This window comes from Myotis yumanensis, unplaced genomic scaffold (genome assembly GCF_028538775.1).
Source record: "Myotis yumanensis isolate MYYU_CA2020_CCGP unplaced genomic scaffold, mMyoYum1.0.hap1 SCAF_2, whole genome shotgun sequence".
Classification (NCBI taxonomy): Eukaryota; Metazoa; Chordata; class Mammalia; order Chiroptera; family Vespertilionidae; genus Myotis; species Myotis yumanensis.
In genome coordinates this window covers 5196711-5221706 of record NW_027223753.1, presented here as the reverse complement: position 1 = coordinate 5221706, position 24996 = coordinate 5196711, and the positions used below count along the sequence as shown (strand labels likewise).

Below are 24996 nucleotides of genomic sequence, written 5' to 3'. Positions count from 1 at the left end.
CGCCACTGCCTGCTTTCAAGGAGTTTCTGATCTGAGTGATGCAGCGAGGTCCTCCCTCCATGAGCCCCTGAGCGAGAGAGAAAGGGAATGGGGGGCTGGCAGGAAAAGGGCCCCGGGGTGGGGTGGGGGTGGGGGTGGCTGCAGAGGAGGCAAAGGACCGCAGCTGTCCCACGGTCAGGCCTGCCGGGCATCCTCGCATCCCCAGGCCTCCTCCGTCTGGGAGGGAACAATGGAGGGGGGTCAGGTGGATGGTGATGGAAAAGCCAGGGCCGGGAGGGCTCCCACCTCTGCGTAGGCTGCGTCTGGGCTCCCATCCGGCTCTACCACTTTCCAGCTGGGAAACCTGGCAAAGACAGTGCCCTTCTGTAGAAACGGGGGTAGGAAGGCACCCCCGCGGGTGCGGGTGAAGGTTACGGAGATGGGAGATGGCGCAGGTGCAAGGAGAGGAAGGGTCGCCACGGGGGATTGTTAATTCCCCCGCGGTTGCTGCTCGCGCCGCTGCGCCCCCTGGTGGCCGCAGAGGGAGCTACGCTCTGGCCCGCTGGCTGCGTGGGGCTGGCCACACTGGCCCCAGCAGCTGCCTCAATTGCTACCATTGACTAATCAAGAGTCCTCGGCCCAGCTGGCGTGGCTCAGGGGTTGAGCACCGACCTGTGGACCAGGTTTGATTCCCGGTCAGGGCACATGCCTGGGTTGTGGGCTGGATCCCCAGTGGGGGGCGTGCAGGAGGCAGCCGATCAATGATTCTCTCATCATTGATGTTTCTATCTCTCTTTCACTCCCTCTCTGAAATCAATAAAAATATATTTAAAAAAAAAAAGAGTCCTCAGAGGTGGCCATACTGAATTTTCTCCCAGCTGCGCTGTGAGGGACAAGATTGGTGGGCGTTTTGGGGTCAGTATGCAGGCTTGTTTTCCAAAACTCTTCACCCACCCACGCCAGACTTATCTCCACTCACTCTGTTCAGCCCCTTGGGCTCTTCCAGGACACCTCCTGCAGAGGAGGAGGGGGCCCCCATCAAAGCCCACCCAGCCCACCCCCTGTGGCCAACTGCTAGGTGTGGGTATACAGAGAGGTCCTCTCAGGAACCGCCCCCAAGGGGCAGGACGTCCAGGGAAGGGCCCTGCCACCTGGGCCTTTGGGAGGCTGAGTGCCCAGGAGGGGGAGGGCTTTACCCCCCTCCCCCAGCAACCCCAAGGAAGGATGAAAATATTGGCAAAGTACGTGTTTCAGATTCTCAAACTGATGGCACTACTGTTTAATTCGAGAAAGGAACACATTAAGAGAGAGGGGTAATCTGGTGAAATAATTGCTTGGCCATTAGGGGAAAACTCTAGATTCCACTGAAAGAACCCTATTAAGTAACCCACTTGTGAAGATCAAGTATTTATCAATACCGTCTTTCTGCGTTAGTTTTTGGGGGTGTCCTTGGACGGCCAAGGCGATCGTTCACGTGACCGTGTCCCCAGCTCTCGTAGAGGGAACCCCAGAGCCGGCACTCACCCCGCAGACCTTCCTCGATCCTGGGACGTCCTGAGCGGTTGGATCCCGGAGGAAAGGGCAGTGGCACAGGGGTGCGGACCCGCAGCTGCATGGAGGCGACACCCACGCCGAGCGGGCAGAGTGGGAACCCGCGGGGGTGAGTGAGGACTGTCCGTGTCTGCGGTTTTAGTCTGGACTCTGCAGGTTGTGAAATCAGGGCATCTGAGCCATGTTTGTCTAAATTTCAAAAGGCCGAGTTGGCCTAAGGTGACATGTGTCGGTCACAGTGTTTGTATCGCTGGAGTGGCCCTGGAAGTCGGGGTGCTGCCCGCCAGGCTGTGATGTGGTGATTGTCCCAGGAGCAGCAGCACAGGGCCCCCGAGCTCGGGGAAGATGGGGCGGCTTAGAGAGAGGGGACTGCGGCTCAGGACGGAGGGGGAGAGGCCGGGCGGGACCCCTGCCTGCTCAAACCTGGACTCGGGTTCTCAGAGCTCCTCGGATTTCACACCGCTTCTGCCCAGACAGAACCTTTCTGCTCACGGGCTCAGGAACCCCAGGACTTGAACAAGTCCTAGGCTCTGGCCATTAGAAAGAGGCCGGTCGGTCGTGCAGCATTTTTTCATTTTTCTCTGACTTTGTCTCAGGTGCATTTTCTGGTTTTTGTTTTTTTTTTTAATTTTTTTTTTTTCTCTGATAAAAGGACCGGAACCATAGAGGGCTGGGGAAAATGGGACAGGAAAACAAATAACACCTGTGTGTCTCCACCCACAAAACACGTGGCTCGGGTCCCTCTGGTCGTGAACACGGCCATCATCTTGTACATAGAGAAGCACTGAGAGGAGATCGTTCATGCTCTCTCCGGGCACACACAGAGGCAGCTACGTGAAGCGACGACGCGTTAATGAGCTCGAGGGTGGAGGTCATTTCACAATGTTTACTCACGAAGCCGGACAATCAAGGGGTCCGGGCTGCCTGTCACCACTACTCGAGCCAATGAAGCAGAGAAGAGTTGAATCAGATGCGAGCGTTTATTCCAATCCTGCCGGCATGTGGGAGAGCAGCAGGTGACCCACAGAAATCTGCTCTGTACCTCCCCCACCTCCCCAGTGAGCCAGCTGCTTATACTGGGTAGGACATGGATTACATGGGGAAGTGGGGACATAGATTACATGGGGAAGTGGGCACGTTATAATCATTAGGTTACAAGTAATGCCGGCTTGGGGTGGGGGGTGGGGGGAGGTTACAGAGGGCAGGCGCCTCCAGGAGTAGATTGTCTCAGCCTCGAGGTGGTAAATCTTTCCATAATGACGGGCAGTTCTCGGGGAAGGAGGATGGACTGCATTCCAATGTGAGCTCCCCGTCCCAGGGCGCACAACTCCCAGCCAGGTGAGAAGGTGCTTTCTCTAATCAGGACTGTTCACAGAGCATGGTTTGTATTTCTTATCATTGTAGCTAGTCCCCAATATTCTATTTCTGCCCCTAGCACTTACATCCAACCTTCACGTGGTACACCTTAAATCTATACGGTTTTTATTTGTCAATTATACCTCCATGATAGAAAAGCACACTTTCTTCAAATAAATTGCAAGATGAACAGGGAACCTAGAAATAGAGAAATTGAAATGGCAGATCAGTGAATCTCAATGGGCCCTGATTCAGACAGGCTGTTAAAAGAAAAGAAAAGAAGCACATTTGGCATTGATGAGACTATGGGTGACATGACAGTGGTACTTTCACGATGGTGAAGGGTTTCTAAAGGTGTGATAACAGTGTTGAAGTGATGTTAAAAAGAGTCCTTGTCGCTTATGCATTCATAAATACTGTATCCACAGATGGGATAAGATGCTCTCTGGAATTTGCTCCAAAATAATGCAGATGTGGGGAGCGAATGGAGATCAGGATGAAGTGAGAATGAGATTGGGCACACGTTGGCAATTGTTGAAGCAGGGTGGTGAGTATGTGGGGACTCATTAGATGATTTTATTTATTATTATATTTTTTAAAATATATTTTTATTGATTTCAGAGAGGAAGGGAGAGGGGGAAAGAGAGAGAAACATCAATGAGAGAGAATCATGGATCGGCTGCCTCCTGCAGGCCCCCACAGGGGATCGAGCCCACAACTCAGGCATGTGCCCTGACCAAGAATCGAACCCTGACCTCCTGGTTCATAGGTCGACGCTCAACCACTGAGCCACGCCAGCCGGGCTGATTTATTTTTTTATGTTTGAAATTTTCCATAATGAATGTCCATAACAAAAAGGTTTTAAAAACAAAAAAGGGGGATCTTCTGTGCAAAGGAACTGCGTCACGGAGAGGTACCCCGTGGGCTGGGAGAGAGCTCCCTCCCGGGGCCCCTTCTATGGTACATTCCCTGGGCCCGCCAGGGGGCGTCGGAGACCATGATAACTGACGCAGGGCCGAGGGGGCGGGCTGAGCTCTGTGCGGCCCTCCCCCTCCTTTCTCACCCCCCTCTGAAATCTGCTGAGGTTTCAAACTCCTCCGTGGGGAAACGTCTGGGCACAAGCCTAAGAGATGTGCTTGAGGCCGAGGCGAGGGCCAAGATCGCAGGAATGTCGCTGGGAACTTGCAGATGAAAATTGGATTTTCTTACTGTTTTCTTATCCTGGGGTCACTTCAGAGAACTCGATTTCTTTGGTTTCTGTCCCAGAATTTCTCAAGTCTCCCTTGTTGTTGTTGTTATTTTTTTTAAATCGATTTCTTTGGGATACGATTATCCCATTTAAAGTGCACAAGTGAGTTGTTTTTAGTATAGTCACCTCTGTAATTGTTAGACTTTTTTTTTACCACCTCTAACAGCCACTGTGTACTCTTTAGCTATCCCTCATCCATCTTCCCGCCCCCTTCCCCAGCCCTGAGCACCCACCAATCCACTTCCTGTCTCTAGATTTCTCTAGTCTGGACAGCCCCCTGTGTTTGTTTGTTTGTTTATATTGACTTCAGAGAGGAAGGGATAGAGAGATAGAAACATCAATGATGAGAGAGAATCATTGATTGGCTGCCTCCTGCACGCCCCCTACTGGGGATCGAGCCGGAAACCCGGGCATGTGCCCTTCACCGGAATCGAACCTGAGACCCTTCAGTCCACAGGCCGACACTCTATCCACTGAGCCAAACCAGCTAGGGCTCTCCTGTGAGCGAGCAGGCTTCCTTCTGTCCCACCTGGAGGTGAGAACGGTTTGGGAGCCCCGGGGCTTCCCGCCCTCCCTCTGCAGCCTGGTCCAGAACACAGAAGCTGCAGATTGCCCCTGCAATCTCTGACGGCTCCATGAACCGGCTTCTCCAAGTCAGAGCCTAAAGAGTCGGGGTCGCCCGGCCAGGGTGGCTCAGTGGTTGAGCGTTGACCTATGAACCAGGAGGCCACGGTTCGATTCCCGGGCAGGGCACATGCCTGGGTTGCGGGCTCCATCCCCAGTGGGGGGCATGCAGGAGGCAGCCGATCCATAATTCTCTCTCATCATTGATGTTTCTCTCTCTCTCCCTCTCCCTTCCTCTCTGAAATCAGTAAAAATACATTTTATAAAGACTCGGGGTCCACGGCTGTGGATCACCCCCTGGTCCAGTACACACATGTGTGCACACACAAGGGTGATGAGCAGTTACAGTCTACAAAGGCCCCCACCCCCTCCACCCTGCCGGGTGCAGAGGATCCCGGGAGGGCAGGGCCGGGCAGGAGAGGGGAGAACACCAGGCTCAGCGCCGAACCCCAGCCTCTTTCACAGCGTCGTGCCCATGGCCTTCGCCGCCTGCTCCCTGAAGCTGACCCAGAGCCGGCGCAGTCGGTCTGCATCGGGACCCGGAGAGGGGCCTGCGCCCTTGGAAATACGACAGCGCTTCTCAGCCAGGGAATTTCCCTTCGGGTCTTCATCTATAGCGTCCACCGATGACTTTGGGGGCGGGGGGGAATTTTGAGGAGCAAAGGCAATAAAACTGATGAAGAGGCTGGAGGGCCTGATTATGAGGAGAATGAAACAGCAGCTTGGCCGTCGCAGGCTCTGGGAGAGGCCAGGCCTCCCCCTGGCGGCTGTCCAGGGGCCCAGATGGAAGAAGCTGGGGGAGTCTGGGAGGACGTAAGGAGAGTAATGAAGTGATTTTATGAAAAGGAAGTGATAGGCTGAGGATCAAGCCTATTTCTGGGCAAAAAGCCTGTTTCGGAGAATAATAGCGTCCCAGGGGCCGGGGGTGTACCGCGTGGCTGGATCCCGTGAACGTTTCACAAGATCAAAGTCGCAGGAGCTGTTCTGCTGGGAGTGGCCGCCCCTCCCCAAGGCCGAGGACACCGCGCCTCTCTCACAAGTTCGTTGGAAACGCTGCTGTTGCCGGTTTGCAGTCCAGGTTTTGGGGGTGTGGCCGGGTGGCTGGGAGGAGACCTTTGCAAAGGCGAGCAGATGGGTGTGGTCGACAGTGGGCACCTGTAACCCCCGGAGAGTCAGGACCAGAGGAAGTGGGTGCCCCCTGAGTGACCAAAGGGCTCTGGTGTTCCGAGCAGAGCAAACATCTGTTGGTGCCTTATTTATTTATTTTTTTGGTAATCCTCGCCTGAGGAATATTTCCCATTGATTTTTATAGAGGGTGGGAGACAGAGAGGAACATCGATGTGAGAGAGAGACATGGATTAATTGCCTCCTGCAAGCGCTCCAACGGGGGCCAGGGATCAAGCCTGCAACCCCGGTGCGTGCTCTTGACTGGAATCGAACCCGCGGCCCTTCAGCCCGCAGGCTGGCGCTCTACCCACCGGCTGGGGCGGTTGGTATCTTCTGAGCCAGTTTCTTTGGTGTCGAGGGTTCCTCTGCCCCCTGGGTCAGACGCCTCAACATTTCTGGCTGGAAAGGCAGCTGCAGGCCCATTGCCTTCGGTATCTACTCACGGTCATTAGTTGAAGCTGACCGGGAGCGGGCACAGGCATTCGCACCATCGTCTCTGGTCCTCTCGTCTGTTGACAAGGAAGCCGAGGCCCCTAACCCAGTGGTTCTCAACCGTCTGGCCCTTTAAATACAGTTCCTCATGTTGTGACCCAACCATAAAATTATTTTCGTTGCTACTTCATCACTGTCATGTCGCTACTGTTATGAATCATAATGTAGATATCTGATATGCAGGATGGTCTTAGGCGACCCCTGTGAAAGGGTCGTTCGACCGCCAAAGGGGTCGCGACCCACAGGTTGAGAACCGCTGCACCGATAAGTGACTTCGCCAAAGGCGCCTGCACACCCAGACCGCGCATGCGGAATGCGGGGACCCTGGTGCAATGGTTTCATGCAGTCGGCACACGCGAGGGCAGCGCTTCGGGAGCTCGAACCTACCAGGAATCACGCAGGTTTTAACGGGCAGGGCCTGGGGTGCTGCGTTTCCAACGGGCTTCCAGGTGCTGCCTCCGCTGCAGCCCGGTCGCATGTTGTGAGTGACAGGGGCGGGCTCTGTTCTTTCCACTCCGGGGAGACAGAATTGATGGTAGTTCCGAAGCCAATCATGCCAATCACGCCAAAGCCCCCTCTGCCGCAGGCCCCCTTGCAGGGCTGCTGCCCGTGCTGCCAGGGCCTGGGAGGCCAGAGGGTGGAGGTGGAGGAGACACCTTTCACCTCTGGGTTGGGGGCCCTGGAGCGGCGGTTCTCAACCTGTGGGTCGCGACCCCTCTGGCGGTCGAACGACCCTTTCACAGGGGTCGCCTAAGACCATCCTGCATATCAGATATTTACATGACGATTCATAACAGTAGCAACATTACAGTTATGAAGTAGCAACAAAAATAATTCTATGGTTGGGTCACAACATGAGGAACTGTATTTAAAGGGCCAGAAGGTTGAGGACCACTGCCCTGGAGAGTTCGGTCTGCAGCCAGCAGCCTGGACCCTCTTCGTGCATTGGAATCACCCGGGTGTGTGTGTGTACAGGGCTTTTAAAACCCAGCTCGCTCAGGCTCCCCTCCCTAGAGTCTGCTCCAACTGGTGTGGGCGGGGCCCAGGGTTTCAGAGGCTCCCGGGGGATGCTCGTGGGCAGCCAGGGTGAGGACCACTGCGTTTGATAGTTAACCTCCGCTCACTCGTTCCTTCTGTTAAAACAAAGAAACAATAGACCAGAATGGAGTCACCTTTGCTCAGCCAGGCCACCAAACCCAAGCTCAATGCCTGACCTAATTGCAGTTTCTGCCTCTCCCAGGAGTGGAATTTTAAGCCAATCCATCTGGAACTTCCTGATCAACCCTAGTCAGGTAATCTGCTGATAAGACCCCTGCCTTCCCCTAAGGAAAGGTGTCCTTGACTAAAGCGATCCACTCGTAACTTCTTTTTGTTGTTGTTAATCCTCATCTGAGGATATTTTTCCGTTGATTTTTAGAAAAAGTGTGTGTGTGGGCGGGAGTGGGGGTGGGGTGGGGAGAGAAACATCAATGTGAGAGAGACACATTGATTGGTGGCCTTCCACCCATGCCCTGCCCTTGACCGGAATCAAACCCGGGACCCTTCAGTCCATGGGCCGACACTCTATCCACTGAGCCAAACAGTCTAGGGCAGTGATGGCGAACCTATGACACGCGAACTCATTTTTTTGGTTGATTTTTCTTTGTTAAATGGCATTTAAATATATAAAATAAATATCAAAAAAATATAAATCTTTGTTTTACTATGGTTGCAAAGATCAAAAAAAATTTCTATATATGACACTGCACCAGAGTTAAGTTAGGGTTTTTCAAAATGCTGACACGCCGAGCTCAAAAGGTTCGCCATCACTGGGCTAGGGCCACTCTTAACCTCTTAGTCCCACCCTCTTTCTGCCCATAGAACCTCCGGTTTTGTTCGGCCCGCTCGGAGCGCCTTGGTGGTTCCTGAATGGGAGGCTGCCCGACTCGAGTCGCTTAATAAAGCCAATTAGATCTTCACATTGACTTGGTTGAATTTTGTTCTTTTTTGTTGTTAATCCTCACATGAGGATATTTTTTCCCCATTGCTTTTCAGAGAGAGTGTAAGGGTAGGAGGGAAGGGAGAGAGAGGCATTGATGTGAGAAAGACACATCGACCGGTTGCCTACTGCACTCTCCAAAACCCAGTTATGAGCCCTTGACTGGAAACTGAACCCGTGACCCTTTGCTGTGCCGGCTGATGCTCTAACCCCTGAGCCACACTAGCTGGGTTGAATTTTGTTCTTTAACAATTTGCATAGTTGACATTTTACAAGATCAAAGTCCTAGGGTCTCTTTTGTTGGGAGTGACCACCTCCCCCCAGTATTTTTTGAGGCCCCACTATGTGCCAAGCACTGACACAGCTGTGAACACAACAAGTCCCTGACCAGTGGTGATGGGGATATAAAGGCCGGGAGGAGTCGGGGTGGGGTGAGGTGGGGCTCGGGTACTCTCATATACACGGGCAGGACAGTTCTCTAAAGAAATGAGCTCTGAGCACCGTGTGGTGCTGGGGTCGGGGGTGGAAGGCCCAGGCCCGTGTCGGGAGCTCCCAGGATGATGGCGGAGACCCAGGAGCAGGTGCTGCCGTCAGACGGGCACCGAGCACATGAGGTTCTGGGGCTCGAGCAGCAGAGAGAAGAGCATCCACACCCGGCTGGGTATGGAGAGAGCCTTCCCAGAAGCACACTCAGAACTGAGTCTCAACAAACAATTATGTGTTGGAAAGGGAGGAAGAATGTTCGGAAGAACCCACACAAGAGGCGTGAACCGAGAACTGTGAGATGGGGCCCGTGTGGGCGCCGGAGGGCCCTGGTGGATGGATCGTGAGGAGCCGTGTGCCTGGGTTTCATCCTGAGGGCTGTGGCCACCATCCCAGGCTCCTGGATCAGCCACAATCCACAGGCCACATCCTGCCCACGGCCTGTTTTCTTTGTTTGTTATTATTCACTTTATTGGATGGCCTGTTTTGAACAACCTGCAAACTAAGGACGGATTTTGCTTTTTGAAATGATTGGGGGGAAAAAAATCAAAATAAGAATATTTCATGACAAGAGGTCAAGGTTCAATTCCCGGTCGGGGCACATGCCCCGGCTGCAGGCTCGGTCCCCAGTAGGGGGCGTGCAGGAGGCAGTTGATCAATGATTCTCTCTCATCATTGATGTTTCTCTCTCTCCCTCTCCTTTTCTCTCTAAAAAAAAATCAATAAAAACACATTGAAAAAAGATTTCATTGGGACTCAGCCGCGCCCTTTCCTTACGATTGCCTGGGGCTGCCTTCCCCCCCCCGCCGGGCAGAGTGGAGGCGTCCGGACAGAGGCCGCATGGCCTGCGCACTTGGACTGCGGGCCACCTGGTCTGCACAGGAAGACGCGGGGCTCTGAGACCCCGCCTCGTAGGCAGGTGCCCGGGGAGCAAGATGGAGGTCGGGGCCCTGAAGAGTCCCTGCTGCTGAGGCCGCCCGGCCCGAGGCTGCCCCTTCTGAGGGTGGAGACCGCTGGGCACGCGATCTGCTCCTGCTGCTGGAATGTCACCTGCTCCTTTCCCCGGCGCAGAGTCAGCTGGTGCAGGAAGCCTGCGCCCTCCCAGGCCGCCCTGCTGGGTGAGGCTCCCTCCCCAACCCTCTGGGAGAGGGCACTGGGACACCGGGGGCTGCCTGGGCCGCCTGGGCCGCCTGGAACGTTCCCTCTGGCAGATGTTTACAGCCTCAGGGGTGATCCAGGCCCGGAAGGAGCCCGGAAGGAGCCCCGTGGTCCCTGGAGCAGCCTGCCCTTCCCCAGCAGCCCCTCTCCCTGGTGGAATGGCAGGTCCTTTACCTCGAATCAGGTTTCTTTGTTTTGTTTTCCCTTCGGGAACAAGCTGTCCATTAGAGGGCAGGCGTGAACCTGGCTTTCTGGAGCGGGAGGCTGCCTCCCATTGCTCCACTGCAGGAACCCCGGCTCCTGGAGTTCACCCTGGGACCCCGGATGTAAGCCAGAATCGGGGGTCACTCAACCCACACAGGGTCCCCCAACTGCGCCTGAAACAGGGGGCCCATTCCTTTTTTTAAAAACAATTTTTAAAATTAATTTCAGAGAGGAAGGGAGAGGGAGAGAGAGAAACATCATTGATGAGAGAGAATCATTGGCTGCCTCCTGCACGCCCCTTACTGGCGATGGAGCCCCCAACCTGTGCATGTACTCTGACCTCCTTGTTCACAGGTCAATGCTCAGCCGCTGAGCCACTGAGCCGGGCAGAGGGCCCGTTCCTGATTAGGTCCCAGGGTGGACGGGCTATTGGATTCTAGGGCTGGCGGTGAGTCAGTCCAGGGTGGCTCCACAGCACTCCGGGCTCGGCCCTGCTCGATGAGGCTCCCTCCCCAACCCTCTGGGAGACGGGATTCGGGCCGCGTGGGCTGCCTGGAACGTTCCCTCTGGCAGCTGTTTATAGCCTCCTGAAGTGTCCAGAGAGACGACGGCTGCTCCCTGACAAGTAAATGGAGGGACAGGCAGGGGAAGGAGGGCACCCCGGGAACCAGAACTGCTCAGTTACAATCCTCATCCTCTGGGTCAGGCATCTCTGGGCAGCCGGTCCCCAAGCCCTCCTGGGTCACCCAGTGCAGCCTCACCCCGTCGGACCCCAACTGGCATCCGGAGGGTGGTCCCTGCCGGGAGCCCCAGGGACAGAGGAGAAAGTGCACAGAGGGCTCTTGGCCCTGCCCCGGCCAGCGCCCCCTCTGACCTCCGCATGGAGGCCCAGACGCTGAATCAAAGGGCGTGGAGCCAGCTGGCAGGAGGCAGGCAGGCAGAGGCCTGACAGCACAACCTCCGCGGGCCCACAGATCAGGATCGCCCGGCGAGGAGGGGCACGAGGGATGAGCCCCCGACAGCCTCCGGGCTGTCATGTTTAAACACTCGCATGCGACCGCTACCAGAGCATTAGGCAGGCTGTGGGTGGCGTCCAAAGGCCTGATCAGGCTCACTCGGGGCTGAGGTCAGAGACCCCCCCCTCTCCCCACTGTCAACAGTGGGTGTCAGAGGCATCCCTGTGAGCCGATGCTGCAATGGAGCCCCATCTCTCCCCATCCCCACACGGGCAAGGGTGGGGGGCCCAGGAAGGGGAGAGCCCCGGAGTCCAATCTGAGCCAAAGCAAAGACCAGTCACTGAAATATCACCGAAGTATTCGAAACGGCATCCTTAAATACGGGACGCTTGCCCGGACGAAGGCTGCTGGTACAAATGTAAACTGTATCTTTGGGAAACACTTGGAAAATAAGCTCTCTTTCAAAGCCATGTTCCAAGGCATTTAAAAAAAAATATATTTTATTGATTTTAGAGAGGAAGGAAGAGGGAGAGAGAGAGACAGAAACATCAATGATGAGAGAGGATCATTGATCGGCTGCCTCCTGCACGCCCCGCACTGGGGATCGAGCCTGCAAAGCAGGCATGTGCCCTGACCAGGAACGGACCCCTGACCTCCTGTTCATAGGTCGACACTCAACCACTGAGCCACGCCGGCCAGGCAACAAGGCCCAAGGCATTTTGGTCATTCGTTCGTTCATTCATGCATGCATTTATTCATTCACTCAGTCAACAGACACATTGAGGCCTTGCTATGGCCCAGGCATTATGCTGGTCAGCAGTGAGTCAGGCACAGACTTGGCCCTGAAGGATCGCGGTTTGGGTATGTGGGGGTTGGAGAGGGGACACGGACAGATAACCAAAAACAACGTGTAGGCAAGTGAACCACACACAGGGCGTGCGAGCCGGGGGTGGCTTCCAGCCGGAGGAGAGGCGGGGCACTGAGTCAGGGAGGCTTTTTGGAGGAGGTCATGCCTGAACTGAGTGATAAAGGATGAGTAAGCATCTGGGGGTCCAGGTGGGGGGATGCAGCGGAGACAGCAAGAGCAGAGGTCCAAAGGCAGGGAAAAGCATCGCGTGTGTATGTGTGTGTGTGTGTGTGTGTGTGTGTGTGTGAACTGTGTGGCTGACTTACTGAATGAGGCGGAGGGTACAGGGAGGAGGGGGGAGAGAGGCGGGGGCCAGCCTGGAAGGCCCTGTGCTCCTTGCTAAGGAGCTGTTTTTCGTTCCATCAGGGCTGGGGAGATTCCAAGGCAGGTGAGTGAAATGGAGTCCCCTCTGCCACGTGCATTGCTTGGGTTCCTTTTAGTTGCATATTACGGAAACCCAGGGCCAATTCCTTTGAGCACAAAAGGCTGGCCAGCTTTCCAAAGTGAAATGTCTGAGGATGAATAGAGTCACCTTCAGGCAGAGCTGGATCCAGGTGCTCGGGCGGTGCTGACAAGAGCTGGCCTCCCCGTTGTCTCTGATTTCTCCCAGGTGGGTTTTATTCTCTGGTGGGCACTCCTGGCCCCGTGGCAATGGTGGCTGCCAGCAACTCTAGTCTCCCATTCTGCAGATTTATCGGGCCAAGTAGAGAGTGCGCGGGGGTCCTGCTCTAGCAAAAGTCCTGCGGCTGCTCTCATTGGCTGGGATTGAGTCACAAGCCCGTCCCTGAACCAATCACCATGACTGATTTGCAAGGCTCGGGTCATGTGCCCTTCCCTGAGAGCAGGGGGTGGTGCAGCCACATGGATTGAGGGAGGGGAGTTGGGGTGACTTCCCCCAAAGTAAAATGCAGGCGCTGTGACCAGGAGAAGGGGAGATGGGATGTGGAGTAGGTAAACGCAGCCGACTTCCAGTCCCATACACATTGCAAGACCCCATTTACTTGAAATGTGCAGAATAGGTAAATCCGAAGGGCAGGGGAGCTGTTGGGGGCTGCCAGGGGCCAAGAGGACGCGGGCTGGGGAGCGGCGGTTAAGCGGGTGATGACAGTGTTTTGGAACCAAATAGACGTGGTGGTTGCCCAACACTGTGAAGGGCTGAATGCCGCTGAATTGCTCACTTTACAGTGGTTACTTTTCCCTCACAGGAGTCTCACCTCCATAAAAAATAAAAACACGCCACACGCAACCCGCCCCCCTCCCCCGGATCCTGGGGTGCTGCTGGGCCGTGCGACCCCTTCCTTCCTCCCCCTCCTCCTGCTCTCTCCCTTCTCCTCTCTCAGTGGACCGTGAAGCAGGAGTGATTCCGGGCCTGGTCACTGGCAGGTCCGCTTCCCGCTGCAGGGGCTGGAGACCTGGGTGGCTGGTCCAGAGGCTGAGCTCATGTACCTTCTGAGACCTGGTAGATGGGGCTCCAGGGAGATGCCAAGGGCGTCCTGTTTGCCAGCTGTACCGGCTCGGGGCGGTGGAGGGGCGCTGCCCTATGCAGGGTGCCCGCTGCAGCCCCAACAGGCCGGCCAGGAGCACTCGGAGGGAGGCTTTCCGTCATCACTTGGCACGCGGATGCGCACTTGCCATCGGCACCGTGAGAAAGGGCTGGGCTTTCGGGAGAGCTATTGGCGCTGCAGCCGTAAAGGGGAAAGAGGGTTTTGGCTCCCTCGCTGGGCCTTTCTGAACCCTCCAGCCTGGGGTTTGGGCAGAACCCAAGCCGCCTGGGGGCTCTCCCAGAGTGAGTCCGCAAGGGCTCTTTCAGGATCGGAGGCTGGGTCCAAACCCTCCTCCTTGGCTGCTCGGCACCAGCTGCTGCTGCGGGATGAGGCCTTCTGGTGCCCGCAGGCCTGGCGCTGGCTTGCTGGCGCGGCCACAGGGACGGTCCCTCGGGCTCGGCTGTGCTCTCTGCTCCTACCTGGAGCTGGGACAGGTTGACCGCAGCCCGGGGTCTGGTCTCAGGGGATGCTTCAGGATTCTCAGGACGGGGTCCTGGACCCGCCTGCAGGGCAGTGGGGTTGAGGGTCTGTTTATAAGGCAGATCCTGGCTCTCCCCTCCCTCATCTGCGACAGGGTCAGAACCTCTTGGAGCCATTTCACACACACCCCTCCCCCCGGGGTTTGAGCACAATTGAGGTGAGAGGGCAACCCTGTTTTTCTCCTCGAGGTTGAGGGTTTCCCCTCTTGCCTGGAGGGTGGGGTAGCAATTCCTTGATGCTGGGTTCTGGCAGACAGTGGGGGGGGTCCTGGCACCGAGGCCTGGGTTTGAACCCTGATTCCACTCCTTACCAGCTCGGGGACTAACCGCTTCACTTCACTGGTCCCCAGTGTCCTCATCTGTAAAAAGGAGCCCCCCAAATTCATGCCCACGCAGACCCTCGAAATGTGACCTGCTTTGGAGACAGGGTCTTGGCAGATATAGTTAGTTAAGGATCTTCAGGTGAGATCACCCCAGATTTCGGATGGGCCCTAAGTCCAATGACGGTGTCCTTGTAAGAAAAGGAGAGGACGCAACGCACAGAGACATACACGGCGCACAAAGGCCACGGGGGATGGAGGCGGGGGTGGGGGGAGTGCTGGGGCCACGAGCCAAGGAAGTAGGCACCTACCGACTGGATCTCCCATCTCTGGCCTCCTGAGCTGTGGGAGGATGGGTTCCTGTTGCTTTAAGCCACCCAGTTTGTGGTCATTTGCGATGGGCAGCCCTGGGGAACAAAACAGAGGGCAGGTACCTCCTAAAGCAGCGGTTCTCAACCTGTGGGTCGAGACCCCATTGGGGGTCGAACGACCCTTTCACAGGGGTCACCTAAGACCATCGGAAAACACATATATAATTACATATTGTTTTTTTTTTATTAATCACTATGCTTTAATTATGTTCAATTTGTAACAATGAAATTGGGGGTCACCACAACATGAGGAACTGTATTGAAGGGTCGCGGCATTAGGAAGGTTGAGAACCACTGTCCTAAAGCATCAGAGACACAGCCCATAGCAGTGCTCCGTGGACAGCCACTGTCATCACTGTGCTGCCGGTGGCCCTGGAGAGGACCGGCGTGTGGAAGGAGCACCCCCAGGGCCCCCAGATGGTGCGCTGTCTCACCCCACTGCCCCCCAGCTACCCGAGGCTGGAGCCCTGGAACACGGCCTGGAAGGAGCGAGAACAAGGAGTCGCCTGGGAAGGCGGCTGCAGGCGGAGGGCTGCGGGCTGCAGGAGGAATGCTCACACCATGAATCACGCGCAGCAGGCCCGTGGCTGCTGCTGACACGTTGCACCCCGGGGGCAGCACAGCCGTGACCTAATGCTGGTTGTCACTTACTCAGGGCCCCTCCCAGTTCCGCCCAATGCCTCAACGCTGCCCAGAGGGAGCTGTCCCCACCCCAGCCTGCGCCCCCCCTCCCCTGCGCGCACAGCGGGATCAGCAGACCTTTCTCAGAGGCTTATGATTTGGATGCGTTTGGAACGGGCCAGGCGTGAACCCTGGGCCACCGGTGCGTCTGCCACGGCTGCACCGGACAGCCGGCTGGGATAGGCTCCGAAGGGGTTTGTGCCCAGGCTGGACGCTATACAAACAAGGCTTACTGGTGGGGAAACTGAGGCCCAGAGGAGATAAGGGCTCGCTCTGCACTTCCAAGTGAGAGGGCTCCGTGGCGACAGAGCCAGGGTTGATTTGAGGTTGACCTGGGGAAGCCTCTGTGCTACCCGCTGGGCCAGTGCTCTCTTCCCGGCTGCTGGAAGCTCCTCTCCTGCTCCCGGTCTCTGGATGTGGCCCCGAGTCAGGGCATCGTGGCTCCTGCCTGGAGAGCCCACCTCTCGGCTGCGGACAATAGTGAGAGAAACCACAACACCCCCCCCCCCCCCCGCCCCCCACTGTGTCCACCGCCTTCCGGGATGCAGAGAGCTTCCCCAGGTTTTGGGTTTGGGTTCTTGGCCACAGTTGCCAGATCACCGGGAGCAAGGGCTTTAGGGGACTCCTAGATGGGACATGGAGCCTGGAGGATGGGTCCCTGCAGCCTCCAGGGTCCCTGCAGCTCCCCACCTGGCCTGCCTCTCCCGGGAGAGAGCTACCCGCTTCCCTGCCTGGGGGCTTCGACTGGGGACCTAGAGCTGTGGGGAGGGCCACGGTGAGCTCTTCAAACCTCCTGCTTATTTTTTTTTTACCATCATGACTTGAAGCCAATATTTAAAGGTTACCAAGGCAACAGCCCAAATCTCCCAGCCCTTGGACCCCCTCCAGCCCCACGCAATGGGGATGAGAGCAGGAGGGGGAATAAGAGAGTGAGTCAACCGCCCCCCACCTCCAACCACCTGGGAAAACAGTGACCGAACACCAGATCGCAGCCTCTCCTGTTGGCACTCCTGCGACTCAGCACTTTTCACACACGCGGAGCAGCCAGGCAGGCCCTCTGTCCCAACATCTTATTTCGTTTCTGTCGTTATTGTTGGAGCCAGTAGGGGTTTCAAACGTTTTATTGGAGCTTAATCTACATGAAGAATGTGTGCAAACCCTAAGGGCAGAATTCCCCCCACAGACCGAGCGCACCCTTTCCCGGGCCCAGGTCCATAAGCAGCACAGGGCAGCCCCGGAGGCCCCCCCCACCCCGTCCCCAGGCCTCGTAGCCATACCCACAGGGTAACCGTGGTCCTAGCAGCTCACAGCCAGCGTAGTTTGGCCTGTTTTTGTACTTCCTACACACGAATCCTAACCATGTCCTCTCTTGGGTTGAAGCCAACAGCACTTTTAGCTTCTGAGAGACCTGAGTGGCCCTTCCCACCGCCAGCTCCAGGGAGGAGCAAGCAGAGCCGACCAGAAGGCACCTTCCCCGTCCCACGGGCCACACGGCGTCAAGACAGGGGCCGGGAGGCATGCATAGAAGGGGGTGTGATTTTGATTTTTCAAAAAGGCACAGCATCCTTCTTCCTTGGGTGGCATAACTGGGACTTCCCCTGCTCGTCTCCACCCGATGCACAGGGAAGGGGAAAGGAGGGGGACCCCAGAGTCGTAAGAAGGCCCCCAGGGAGGCCTCCAGAGCCCTGGCTTCTCCTAGCAGGGCCCGGGCTCCCACCCCCTCTCTGCAGGCCAGTGGGCCGCCCCACTGCAGGGCTGGCTCCCGTGCCCCTGTGTTTATGCCTGGTCGGTGCAGACAGGGGATGCAGCAGCCTCCCGGTGTCCCCGTGGTGTGGGCGGGCCTGAGCCCTCCGGGGCAGGTTCCCTCGCTTCCTGTCCCAGGATCGGGAGGGGGAGCCGTTGCTGGTGCTTTACATCCTCTGGGCCTGAGAGTCTCAAACTCCCTGCAGAGAAAAACCTGCGTCTAACAGTCCGGGCAGACCGCTGCCTTGGTGAGATACGGGACCAGGACCTCCCGGGAAGACGGAAGAGGAGAAGCAAGGGCCTTGCAGAGCACAGCTGTCCCTCCGTATCCGAGGGGCATTGGTCCCAGCCCCCTGTCCCCCCTCAGATACCAACATCCCAGGATGCTCGAGTCCGGTAGTAAAATGACAGTATTTGCACATAACCCGCCCCCACCTCCCTGTCTGCCTGAAACCACCTCTCGTTAACCCTAGTGCCCAATACAATGGAGGCGCTGGGTAAACAGCTGTTATGCTGTATTGTTTAGGGAATAATGACAAGAATGAAAGGCCTGTACCTGTTCCCCACAGACATGACCCCTGTGGCCTCAGGGCACGGTGCACACAGCAGCCACGTCACCTTTTCTTTCTGAAACATTTTGATCCACGAACCCTGGGATGAGGAGGGAGGGCGGACTGTATAAACCTGCGCTTCTTTCTTCTTCTTAGGTGCGATGGTCACAGAGTTGCATTTCATAAACTAGAACAGGACACACCCAGCAAGGGAAAAGGCACCCGGGAGTTGCTCAGGGCTTGCTCTTGGTCTCTGTACTTACTTTGTTGGACTCGGGACAAGCTGGCCAAGCCCAGGTCTGCGGGCCCCGCCCTGCGCTGGCCTGGAGCTGGCATCGCCGGTGGCCCCTCCCCCCCCAGTCTTCTTCCTGCGTCTGCACACGCTGCTTCAGCGCAGGTAAGAGACGGGAGGCTCTGCCTGCCCCTTTGGGACGCCTGTCCCAGACCCCACCCGTGGAAGCCTTGCTCTTTCCAGTTGCTTATAGATCCCGGAGTTACATTTCTTTTCTTTTTGAAATGTTTCTTATTTATTTTCATTTTTTTAAATAATAGAGCTGGGACTCAAGTTCTGGTTTCAAAGCTATACTCTTTTTTTTTTTGAAAAAAATTGATTTCAGAGAGGAAAGGAGAGGAAGAAAGAGAAACATCAATGATGAGAGAATCATCGATTGGCTGCCTCCTGCACGCCCCCTACTGGGGATTGAGCAGGCAACCTGGGCATGTGCCCTTGATTGGAATCGAAGCCAGGACTCTTAAGTTGCAGGCCGATGCTCTAGCCACTGAGCCAAACCAGCTAGGGCCCAGAGTTACATTTCCTTTCTTTCGCCCTCTCGTGGCTTTTCTCTCTCAGATGTGGGACAGGCTCCCTCCGGAGCTGGACAGGAATGTGATGCTGCTGACGAGAACACAGCGCCACCCCCAACCCTCTCTCTTCCTTAACGCCCCCCCGAGTCCTGGCCCCTGGTGCCACCCTCAAGGAGATGCTGAGTGTGGGAAGGCGGTTTCTAGTGTGTAGGAGGCACCTTTGCCCCCTCCTCGCTTGAGTCTTCATCCTGTGGTTCAATCCGAGATCACACGGCCTGGACTTTCTCTCGCAGGAGGGTCTCGGGACCAAGGGGACCAGCAGCTTTATTCTGGTGGAGGTCACCACCAGGTACGGGGCCACGCCCTCGCCCCAAGGCTCTCTCTACCCCGCAGGAAATCCTTGGTCTCGTTCCTCTTCCTCCAGGGAGACCGCCGAGATTGCTGATCCTCCCTCCCCCTTACAGCCGGGTCAGCTCCTCCGTGGCCAGTTACTGGGTGACCAGCCTCCCCAAAGGACAGAGACCGATGCCTCCTCTGCCCCGAGGGTCACCAGGCTCATCTGCCCAGAGTGTCCCCGATGCAAGGAGGCTGCAGTGCGTCTTCTACAGCAGATGGTTTGTTTGGGCTTCCTTAGGGACCGGGGGCTCGGCGAGGACGATGAGGACGGTACAGCCCCCGCAGAGGCACGCGTGGAACCGCGTGCGGGGATTTACGAGCTGTCACCGTCCGGCTGCCGACAAGCCTTCCTGCCGTTCCCTTTCCTCTCCTCATTCCTCGCTCTCCTTCCTTTTTTCTTTTTAATAACCCTGGCTGCATAGTTCCTCTAAACCAAACCATCTGTGTACCAGCTCTTAGAAGCAGTAATAAAGGCGGTGAGGACCGGAGCCCTCTGGGCCCAGGCCCTTGCCTGGCGTCTGCAGGAGGCCCCGGGGAGAAGGGAAGGGCCCCTGGGGGTAGCGCATCTGCAGGGCCCTTTTGGGCCTGAAGTTGCCTGTGCACAGCGGAGAGGATCAGAGGGTGGAGGCAGGGACATCGCAGGCTCAGGCGTCACCTGCCTGCGGTGAGGAGCTGCAATGAGGCGACGGTGCGCACGGGGCCAAGATCACTCCGTCCAGAGCGGAGCGGCGAGGACAGATGAGCCGGGAAAACAGTTCACAACAATGCGCAGCGCCTAGGTGACCGGGGGGAAAAAGAGGAGTCTGTTTGGGAACAGATTTTGGCCTCCCCTTCCAAGGCATTAGTAATTCAAGCAGCAGCGCGGGTAATGCTGACTTGGGAAACTATGAAAAGTCGTATAACAATGTTCTTTTCACAGCTTTCATCGTTGGCTCGCCGGGCTCCGCGCGCCGTCAGCCACCTAATCATAAACAGAGGGGGACGCTGCCATCTGGCAGCCAGGCCCAGGCGTGAGCTGTCAGCTGGGCTGGGGTCCCTTCCTGGGCCAGGTGTCCCCAGGCCTGGGGCCAGGTGCTGGGCCCCAGCAAACCTGGATGGCGAGTCCCACCCAGCCACTGCCCTGAGGGTGGCGCACGCCCCTCTACGAGAGAGAAACGAGGGACGGAGGTGCTGACAACTACAGTGTCTGGCCCAGCAAACAGGCTGGAGGAAAGATGAAATCCTAGGTCAGCAAAACTCGGCTTAAAACATATTTTTTTAAAAAACATTTTCTTTTTTTAACCTGGCTGGCATGGCTCAGTGGTTGAGCGTCAATCTATGAACAAGAGGTCACAGTCAGGGCACATGCCCGGGGTTGTGGGCTCAATCCCCAGTAGGGGGTGTGCAGGAGGCAGCCAAGCCATGATTCTCTCTCATTATTGATATTTCCATCTCTCTCCCTCTCCCTTCCTCTCTGAAATGAATTAAAAAATAATATAGATATAAACAGTTTTAATGTAATTTATTTATTTTTGGTGGGAAAAAGGGGGGAAGTGAGAGAGAGAAAGAGGAACTGACCTGTTTGCCAGGGACCAAGAGGGTCCCAGGCGACAGGGCGTTACCTTCTCAACCTGGAGAAGTCCCCGGCCAACCGGGATGCGCTGGTCACCCTAGCGGCTGGGGATGCCCACAGAGGAGGGAAAAGCCCAGCTTCCAATGCCAGCACCGGGGACTTGCCCCTAACTCCCCGCTGGCCCTGGGAAAATCGCAGAGCTTCCCAGGGCGTATCTGTAACAGGAATAGATTGGACTCCTGGGGGCAGATGAAGGTCAACAGCCTACAGGCCCGGCAGGTAATCTGAGAGCGAAGGGGGCGGTGTGAGGGCACCGGTGCCCTGGGGGCGGTGGGCAAGCAGACCTGGACATGCGGTTCCTTTCCTCACCAGCCCATCACCAGCAGGTGGGGAGTGAGCCCGGCCTGCCAGGCATCTGATTTTTAAAAGAAATTTTGGTGAAAACTCCCAAATTCTGAAGTGCTGGCTCACATATGAAGGACGTCCTGTACGGCCACACAAACACATCTGCCTGCCACGGTGGCCACGGGGCCACTGGTTTGTCACCGCTCGACGACGTAAGTTCCAAGTTTCCCGTCTATTCCCACCGTCCATGATTTTGCAAACTCCAGCCAGCCGGCCCCTCAGCCATTTGGAAATTAATTACACGGTTTACTCTGAGGAAGAAAAGGTGATTTCAGGGCCTTAATTCTCAGAAGCAATTTCTGCAGAGTGTCCCAGGCCAGTGTTTTTACCCATTTATTCAGGTGCTGTAGACGCGATACTTTTAAGATGTCTGCTATGACCTGGGTGAACCTCGAAAACATTACGCTGCGTGAAAGGGGCCAGACCTGGGAGGTCTCATGTCGGATGAGTCCATTGATAGGAAATGTCCGGAGTCGGCAAATTCACAGAGACAGGAAGTAGGTGAGCGGCTGCCAGGGACTAGGGGAGGGAGGGCGGGAGGGTGGGCCCATTAGGTCAGTTTCTTTTAGGGGTGAAGAAAACGTTCTGGAATTTGATAGTGTTGATGGCCATACAACCTTGTGAACATTCCAGAAACGGCTAAATAGTACGCTTTAAAATGGGGACTTTTATGGTATGTGACTTATATCTCAATTTTGGTTTTGTTTCTTCTTTTTTTTTTTTTTCTTTTTTACTTTTATTTCAAATTTTAAACTAGATGTTTGAGGTGTCAATTCTTCCCAAATCGATCTATAGAGTTTATGCCATCCCAGCCAAAATGTCAGCAGGCTTCCTTTTTGGATAGAAATTGACAAACTGATTCGGAAATTAACAGGAGATGCAAAGGACGCAGACTAGCCCAACAGCTTTGAAAACGAAGAGCAAAGGAGGAGGAGGCCTCACGCGCCCTGATTTCAGGACGTGTGAAGCTACGTAATGGAGACAGGGTGGTACTGGTGTAAGAAAGGCAAACAGATCGACGGAACGGAATAGAGAGCCCAGAAATAGGCCTACACAAATACGGACAACAGATTTCAACAAAGGTTCAAAGGCAAGTCAGTGGAAAAAGAATAGTCATTTCAACAAATGTTCTGGAACAACTGAATATCCATACACACACACACACACACACACACACGCAACACAACCCCCCCCCCCCAAAAGAACCTTGATCCGTACTTGCATCATATAAAAATATCAACTCCAAACAGACGGAAATGTAAAACCGAATCATATAAAACTTTTAGAAGAAAAGCCAGGAGAAAGCCTTGTAACATTGGTTTAGGCAATGAATTCCTAGAAATGGCACCACGAGCACAGTCCATAAATTGATAGAAATTGGACTTAATTCAAATGAAAAACTGGTGGTTTTTTTTTTAAAACACACTGTTAAAAGACTGAAGACAAGCCACAGACTGTTTAAAATATTTACAAAATCGTATATCTGATAAAGGAGTTGTATTCAAAATATATAAAGAACTCTGAAAAGTTAACTATAAGAAAACCCATTTAATGTGTTTTAAAATATATCCTATATAATATAAGCCTGATATGCTAAGTGTCTGACCATTCATTTGACCGTTCAACCAGTTTCTATGACATGCACTGACCACCAGGGGGCAGATGCTCCAACCAGTAGGTTAGCTTGCTGCTGGGGTCCGGCCTATCGGGACTGGGCGAGAAGGGCCAGACACGCCCTGGAGCCTTCCCTTGGTCACTCCCCAGCCCTGATCATGCACTGGTGAGGTCCCTTGGCCTGGCCTATGCCCTCTTGCAATTCAGGACCCCTTGGGGGATGTAGGAGAGCTGGTTTGGCCCGATCCCCACAGGCCAGGCCGAGGGACCCCACCAGTGCACGAATCCATGCACTGGGCCTCTAGTATACAGTATATATAATATTGATTTCAGAGAGGAAGGGAGAGGGAGAGAGAGATAGAAACATATCAATGATGAGACATTAATCAGCTGCCTCCAGCACGCCCCCTACTGGGATCGATCTGGCAACCTGGACATGTGCCCTGAATGGGAATTGAACCATGATCTCCTGGAACCAGGACCTCCTGGTTCATGGGTTGACACTAAACCACTGAACCACATTGGCCGGGCAAGAAAACCCATTAAAAAAAAAATAGGCCAAATATTTGAACAAACAGATGCTTATTTTGTTTAATAAGCTATATGTTCCTTTCTGGATGGCCTATAAACATATGAGAACATGCTTTATTAGTCATGAGGGAAATGCACATTAAAACCGCACTGAGATATTGCTGCACAGCTATTAGAATGATTAGCATGAAGAAGGCTGACCAGTTCATGTGCTGGCAAAGATGTGGAGCAACTGGAACGCTCATATATCGCTGGTGGGAACGCAAAGTAGTATGGCCACTTTGGAAACCCGTTTGGCAGCTTTTATAAAAGCTAAACATAGTGCTTTCTTTGGCAGCACACACACTAACTTTGGAACGATACAGAGAAGATTAGCATGGCCCCTACGCAAGGATGACACACACATTCATGAAGCGTTCATATTAAAAAAAAAAAAAAATTAAACACACAACAGCCATAGGACCCAGCCACTCTACTCCTAAACATTTACACCAAAGAAAAGGAAATATATATCCACACACAGATTTGCATACGAATGTTCATGGGAACATTCCTTATAATAAGCAAAAACTGGAAAAACCCCAAATGCCCACCAACCGATGAATGGGTAAATAAATTGTGGGATATCCATACGATGGAATGTCGCTCAACAAGAAAAATGAATGGACTGCTGATAGGTGCAATAGCATGTACATCTCAAAACAATGATCTGAATGAAATAAGTCAGAGCAAAGGACACACTTGTGTTAGTTTGCTCGGGCTGCCGTGACCAAGTACCGCAGATCAGTGGCTTGAACAACAGTCATTGGTTTTCGCACAGTTCCGGAGGCTGGGCGTCCGAGATCAAGACATCGGTGGGTCTCCTTCCTCGCAGGCTGCTCTCCTTGGCCTGTAGACGGACCTTCACCTGGTGTCTTCACATGGTCACCCCCCTGTGTGTCTCTGTCCTCATCTCTCCCAAGCGCACAGCTCAGAGTGGACTGGGGCCCAATTGGATGGCCTCATTTTAACTGAATGACCCCTTTCAAAAGTCCTGTCTCCAAATACAGTCCCATTCCAAGGTATGGGGTTTAGGACTTCAACATGTGAATTTGGGGAGGGGTACAGTTGACCCCATGACAATACTGCCTGGTTGAATTGATGTGAAACTAGAAAACCTAAGCTAATCTATAGCCCGGAAGCAGACAGGCGGCTGCCTGGGACGGGGAGCAGAGCGGTGGGAGGAAGAGATGACGGGGAGCCATGGACATGCTGATATTCTTGATTGTGAAGACGATTTCATGAATGTATCCATGTGTCAAAAGTTATCAAAGCGTATACTTTAAATAGGTGCTGTTTATTGCATGTCAATTGTACCCGATATCTTAAGCTATTTTTTTAAATTTATTTTTTTTTATTGATTTCAGGCCAGAAGGGAAAGAAAGAGAGATAAAAACATCAACGATGAGAGAGAGTCATTGATCTGCATGCCCCGCACTGGTGATTGAGTCTGCAACCCCAGTATGTGCCCTGACCGGGGATCGAACCGTGACCTCCTGGCTCACAGGTCGATGCTCAACCACTGAACCACACTGGCCAGGCTTAAGCTATTTTTAAAAAGCTATTTCGGGGGCTCAGTTCTAGAAAGAAGTCTCCTCCAAGTGTCTTGGGCCTGTTCCACTTCCGGCTCCATCCCGTCCCCAGACGTCACGAAGGCCTGATGGTGAGCGGTCCTTGCCTGCCCCATCCCTCGCTTCCTGTCGCCCTGTGAACCGTGGCTGCGACCAGGCATCGCTCCTGGGGTCGTGTCATGTTGTATGAGGCTGTTGACCTTAAGGTAGGAAGACACCAGCCCTTAAAAGCGGCGAGCTTCCTCTGGCTGGTGGAGATGGAGAGGAGGGATGGGGAGCGGGAGAGGGACC

General features: G+C 54.7%; 1 long non-coding RNA gene and 1 other non-coding gene across 2 annotated transcripts; both read left to right on the top strand.

Moving 5' to 3' along the window:
* Positions 1-21014: 21014 nt before the first annotated feature.
* Positions 21015-24666, top strand: LOC139001610 (uncharacterized). The gene is made up of 3 exons (XR_011470077.1): positions 21015-21102; positions 21292-21451; positions 24502-24666. It is a non-coding gene; the product is annotated as an uncharacterized lncRNA (long non-coding RNA).
* Positions 23417-23523, top strand: LOC139004543 (U6 spliceosomal RNA). The gene has a single exon (XR_011470421.1). It is a non-coding gene; the product is annotated as a U6 spliceosomal RNA (small nuclear RNA).
* Positions 24667-24996: the final 330 nt, after the last annotated feature.